The following is a 6,994-nucleotide window of genomic DNA, read 5'->3' on the forward strand; positions in this document are numbered from 1 at the left end:
TGTGAGGCGTTCACACATTCCCTGCGTTTCTGGAGTGCTGTCTGTCAGCGCCTTCTTCCGCTAAAGAGACGCTGACAGCCATTAATTATCACACAGGCTGAACGAAGGGCATTCCTCTCTGCTGAAATATTGGCGTGTGTGCGTCCCTGCGTATGCGCGCACACACACACACATGCAAGAAAGACACCACCTGGCCTCCATTGGTCTTCATCATGTTTGACAAATGAGTCTAAATGTTTTGTCCTCTGGGATCATCCAATCACCAACGAGCCTGGCCGAGCATGTCCTCTGGGTGGGACGACCAGGCAGAGGTGGGGATGTTAGTAATGACCAGGCAACACACCAGCAGCACACTTGAGAAAACTTGAACACACACACACACACACACACACATATGATGCAGGCGGAGTGCTGCACCCACTTTTATGAGACGATTTTATGATGATCTGCACAGATACTGACTTGTGATGAAAAGCACGCTGAGGATTTTAGCAGTTTATCAGAGCTCAGCAGTAAATCAGTATTCAGACGTCGCAGCTATACGGTGCGAGGGCACGTCTGCTATGTGTGTGTGTCAGAGTAAATCTCCATTGTTGGCTGGAGCTCGGACGCGGCCTGCTTAGCCCCGGCCTGTGCTGAAGCTTTGACGGTCTCTGGTGTTCCACGGTCCAAAGCTCCTGCCAATACATGGAGCACAATGTGGTTTTCATGTAGATGTTGGCGATGGTGTAGAGGTGCAGGTTTGGCCCAGGCTGCCTGGTCTAAATGCTCTCCAGCAGGTAGGAGGAGGTAAAGAGAGAGTAGGAGAAAAGGGAGTGAGGCCATCTTTATTTTTGAGCGAAGCCATATTGTAAAATCATGAAACTCGGCTACAGTACGAACTAAGAGGAGTCCTGTCCTCCTCTAACCTCTGCCGTACATCTCACATTACAACTTGTGTTCAAGTTGTAAGAAAAGGTCCATTTATGGTTGAATTTTTCAGACAACAGCACAACCGTAACCCCCCAACCAAAACACAAAGTTACTCACCTAGCTAGCTAAGTTAATACCATTAACAACAATCCACACTGTATTTCTACATAAACTGTGCTTGGCCAAAAAATAGTAAAGCACACACCAGTGAAACACACTACTTTTTAATTATTATTATTGCACATTAGTTTTCGGATGCAGATGTGACACTGTCCCAAAGACACATGCTGTATTATCAGGTGGTGTGACAGGCTCTGTTTCACCAAATGAATGAGATCATTTCCTCTTTATGTTAATGTTGACATGTTTAACTGATCAAAAGAAACACAGAATTTGCAACCCATGTATTAGCATTCGAGAGGACTGTGAGACTCAGTGACAGTGTAACAGGACTCTGAGCATTTTTTGCGACCTACATGTAAGTAGCCCTCAGAAATCACTTTTCTGAAAGGGCCCCATTTCTCAGTTTACGTCTTATTTGTGCAAATGTTCGCAACTTCAAATAGCAGGATTTAACAGAGGTTAACAGAGGTTGATTATGTATGCTGCTGCAAGTCTGGGGCCCATTTCACCAAATTCCTCCCCTCTGAAGACCAGGTGTAAACAGAGCACGGATTGGATTTGCAAGAGCCACAAGGAGTGTTGTGCTGGGTAAAAGAAATATACATTAAATACATATAATAATAAACATATCTAAAAACTGATTAGTAGGGAAAAACTTAAGCAATTAGGCTTTTATTCATTATCACAAAATCTGAGTGTTGGTTTGTGTTAGTCAAACTTTAATTTGAACTTGACCATCAATGAATTGTAAAATCCTTGAAACGAAATATCTATAACTTTTTTTACATTTAAGTGAGCATTTGGCTGCAATACCTCAGTATTAATATCCAATTCAACACCATCTCCATCTCCACCTGCTCCTCTCTGAACTGCACATCTTACCATATCACTTCATCTCCTTTTCATTTCCCGTGAAAGTGTTTATTGCCCACCACCGTAGCAATTAAAGATTATAATATCATTCTCAATGTATTACTCATGAGTCTATGAGTAATATATTGAGTGATAACAGTTTATCTCAGGTGTGAGAGTGTGTGTGAGTGTGTGTATCCCTGTTTAACCCGAGCTGTTTGTGTATTCTATGAGTCTATGTCCATCAGGTGACGCTACCCCTGGTCACTGCAAGGATTATTTTGTCACGGCAGGTTGCTGCTAGCTAATAGATACATGTAATACACACGCTCCAACCCCTTTTACCCGCATACACACACACACACACACACACACACACACACACACACACACACACACACACACACACACACACACACACACACACACACACACACACACATCTTTGGGTATATGTGTATGTGTTTAATGTCCAGGTGTTAAGGGAAGGTTCAGCTGAAATCTCCATGATGACAGACACATGGATAGATGGTGTGTGTGTGTGTAGAGGTAAGCTCACAGTGATCCACCATACCAGCATCCAGAGATGAAGCTGCGGCAGCTAAAGCCCACATCAACAGCCTGATCTGCCGTGTGTGTTGTCACTTTCACTCCTCCCTCGGATCCAGGCCTTATCTGATCCGTCCACACCGGGATAAAATGTAGCCTGAATGGCCTCGAGATGAGTGCTTTGAATTCATCAGTCTGGAAATGAAATGTTCCCTCTGTAAGGTTGTAAAGGCTGATGTGGAGAAAACTGGCCTGGTTGAAATTGAGTTTAAATCTCTCCTTTAAATGTATCTGAAATCTGTAAGTAGTCCACTGAGCTGTTTTTAGTTCTTTTGACTTCAGTCCAATTCAAGTCTCAAGTGTTTTAGAACAAGTCAAAAAGTCAGAAGTCTTCTTGAGTGAACTGTAAGTCACCAGACAAGTGTCTCAAGTGACTCAGCATTTTGAACCCTGGATCTCATTTAGAAAACAAAATGAGATTGTGGATCTTTTAAGGCCTCAGTATGCTTAAAACAAAATGCTTGTCAGTTCATCAAAGAAACTCCTTTTCGTACAAGGCATTTACCAATTTTTGTTACTTTCTGAAACTGACTGTCCAACAATTACACACACTTTATACAGTGATTGGCCAGGCATTTAGAGTTGTGAGGGTATAGGTAGGGTTCGGATAAGTTGTTTGTCACCAAATTTTAGAAGAACACAAGCAGAAGCATTCTCTAACCTCTATCGATTGACCGACATCTTTCATATGTATCTTAATAAAACGGTTTTAAATAATTTGCCAAGACGACAATTCTGTCATTTTTTCTTGGGATCACGGTCTCCGATCGAGTCGGTTACCTTTCTTGACGTCTTAATGGTTTGGTTCTTCTAACACTCACACCTTCCGTCTTACAAATGTTTGAGCGTTTGACCCTGTTGGCAGCCTTGCAGGACAAAACACACATTGCTCATTTCACTTCTTAGCAGATGTCAGAAGCACAGTTACACCCACCTACGGTTCGTAGTGCATCTATGACCCATGGAACCACAACCTAGACTTCTGTAATTTATCACATATGACATTTGGGGAAAAGTCACAAAACTGAAAAATCTCTTGATTCAGTGTCTGTTGGTCTCTCTCTTTATTGTGGCCCTCGTGAGTTGACCAGCACAATGTGGAGAAATGGAGCTGCTGTAGGTCACTTACATCCCTCTTCAACATGAACCACCTGCCCACATTATCCACCTCTCCTGTAGGTTGTATTAGGTGTGGGGGCCACAGAATAGGACCTTGACAGCACAGTGAATTTCAAACCAGCAACCTTCGATGGTGACATCTTTACATGGACTTCCAATTATTGGCCATCATTCCCAGCTCTATTTAATGATTCATACTTTCTCTTAATGTAACACTCAGTCAGTCTGTTAGTCAGCCTCATGGCCTGTCACTGCGTAAGATGCAAGTCCTATGTCAAATGACAACCAAACATTTTCCCTCCTATGACTAACAGTACGTTCGTTGGCGACTTACCTTCAATGGCAACGTGCAGCTGCATTACAGGAAAATTACATCATTCATATCGCAAAACAAAAGATACGGGTGTGGAGATGATTGGTTCATGTCCTCTCTCCTACTTGTAATTTATGCTGACAACGTGCTTGGTTAATGCAAAATAGTTAAGAGTGCAGTTCATTGGAGATAGGCGTATGTATGAGGAAAGTGAGAAAAGCATGAATTAAAGTAGAACACTTATTGGATGTCCCAGTTTATCTACCGTTTGATAGATTGATTTATTTATTGATTCAGTAATTGATCATTCAATTCGAGCGTAGAAAAGGATCAAACTTACAGATAGTGTAACGGTAAAACACAGTGAGTCACCCAGTATGTAGACATGTCCGATGTGAACCCTAGTCCATGTCTCGATGCCCACGAGCCCAACTCCCTCACCCGGTCTGCTTGTGTTGCACAACGTGGCCGTTTCAGAGTAAAAAACAGCAGAGACACCAGAGGAAAGCCGAGAGGGAAGAAGAGGGGAGGAGGGCTGCAGGAGAAAGAATTGCAACTGTCATCACAAACAAGAACCATCTGTCTCATTTGTGTAACTTGTTTTCTTTTAATATGAGAAGTATGCTGAAGAGATCTGGGAGTTTGAGAGAGGCCTGGGAGGGCCGGGCCCTGGGCTAAAGCCAGCCTTCTCTTGGGTTCTCTGAGCGAGTGGCATTAATATCCAGCCAACCTGCACTGTTAACCCTTCACACACACTGACAGAGGAAGACAGGCAGCATCAGAAAACCTCTAAACCAAAGTATGCAGAGCCACCTGAGGTGCAACTTGAACTATTAGCTGCCTGTCTGGGAGGGAATTGTCTGGAAGATTTATGTGAAAGGGTGAAATCGCACCATCGTTCTCTCAATGCCTTTCATACCTTTAGGAAGTATTTATTAGACCAGTGATTTGATGGGTTGTGAATAACACATCTGTCAAATCATACTCATCACCTTGATGTTGTTTTATTATGTTGTTTACACTAAAATGCATGTGTGATTTATGTGCTGTGTGTTGGGCAGCAATCACTGCTTTTTTTCTTCACCTCTTACATTATATCTGATCTAAAATGTGTTCTGTGAGTTAGATCAAACAGTACACAACATACTGAGGATATGAGGTGATAAAAGTGAAGCTTTGGTTTATGTATTTTGGGTCCAGAATGGCAGGATGCCGAAGAGATGCATATCCATGAGTTCAAACAGTTCACGGGTATTTACAGGACTGTTTCATAACCTTCTTAAGTCCCACATCGAATCCCCGGGCCTTCAATATGTAGTTTTACAGTAATGCTATCACTGTGGTTATGGCTATGATGAAATGACCAGTCAGTAATTGAAGCAGTTGTTCATACATGGTGATTCTTCAGCATTTTACTTTTTATAATAAGTAATGTGTCATTTGCTGTGGTGTGTGCATGGGTGTATTTGTACTGCAGCCAAATCTGTGAGGGTTTGCCAAGACCTAATTAATATTGACAAGCTAAATTAACATTGCCGGGTTAGAATTTTCCTGTTTCATTTGTTTAATTATGTCCATGGGTTTTGGTAGCACCTCCACTCAAAAGTATAAAAAACGAATAGAAAGAACAAAATTGTGATTTATATGTTTATGAAACTGTTAACTTCACCTAAAAATGACATAATCGTGGTAAATGCTACAACAGTAAGGTGTACCAGGGTAATGTTATATAGTTTGCTAATATATCTTAAGTTTGCTAACATTCGCCACCATAAGCTCCTGGTCATAACAGACCAAGTAATGCTGTATAAGCTAAAACCCTGAACGTTTGTGTTTTACTGCTTATTAACTTAACTTTTTATTTGCATGAGAAATAATGCATTTCTCCCCCCTTTTTTAAAGATAAAACACAGATTTATATCATTGTTAGCATCTTGTATCTATTTACAGGAAAAATTTGTAAAGACGTTTTAATGCTAGGCTAACATTTCCCTTAAATTGAGCATAGATGCTACCTAAATCAGTAACTGAGCTAAACTAATCTTGAATAAATACACTTTTGAACATGCTTTTAATAAGAGTACAGACATAAGAAAGACACAATATCAAAGCAGTCAGTTTAGTGTGTCAGTGTTTCTTTTATCAAAGGTCTGTCTGTTCTACAAATGCTAGGCTATGTTTTCTTTAGCTTCTAGCCTAAAATTGTTCTGTATAGATGCTAACTATCAGCACAAAATATCAGCTGTGAGTGGCTTCATTCCACAAATAAGTGTATCAGCCTTTATAAACCCGTATTTGTTGCGTCTTAATTTTGACACACTCCCACACACACATACATGAAGTGGTAAAACCCTACTGTCAGCCTCTTGTCTCCGCCACAACCGCAGCAAACCACAAGAGGCATTACAGTTCTCTGACTGACTGCCTGACTGTACATCTGGCTGTCTGACAGACTGAGCGCACACACACATGAGCCCACAGACATTCCCAATCAGTGTGGCCACCACCACCCACCTCATCTAGGCCATCATGGTGGCTTAATGAAGGACAGATCCATGCCATCGCAGACCGAGAGCGGTTAGGGTTACTTTTTCCGCAGAGGGGGAGCGCGCTGGAACCAGCATAAGTGAAAGATATTGCAGAAGAAAGCTGGAGTAGGGGGGTGCAGTATGATATTGATAGAGACAGAAGGAGGGAAAAAGCTTGTGCCATGTGGTCTGCATTTCGCTGTAATCCCTGTTCTAGCCCGGTGTTCCTGCCTCTGTTCCCTCTTCAGCTCAAACCCAATCAGGCAGTCGCTGAAACCCGAGCAGCTGCTCTGGTTCTTCCCCAAAACCAGACTACCAGGTTCCCAGTGCCGCGGGAAACACATCCATCTATCTCTGCTTGATATACTGTATGTGATGATATATGGCGCATAAATTGTGTTTATAGGTGTCAAGGGTGCGGGGAAGGACCTCAGGGTGTAATGTACCTCACACAAACATCACACACACACACACACACACACACACACACACACAAAATGCTGCACGATGCACAATGTGGCCACATAATAACGCAGCT

This window comes from Scomber scombrus, chromosome 3 (assembly GCF_963691925.1).
Source record: "Scomber scombrus chromosome 3, fScoSco1.1, whole genome shotgun sequence".
Taxonomy (NCBI): Eukaryota; Metazoa; Chordata; class Actinopteri; order Scombriformes; family Scombridae; genus Scomber; species Scomber scombrus.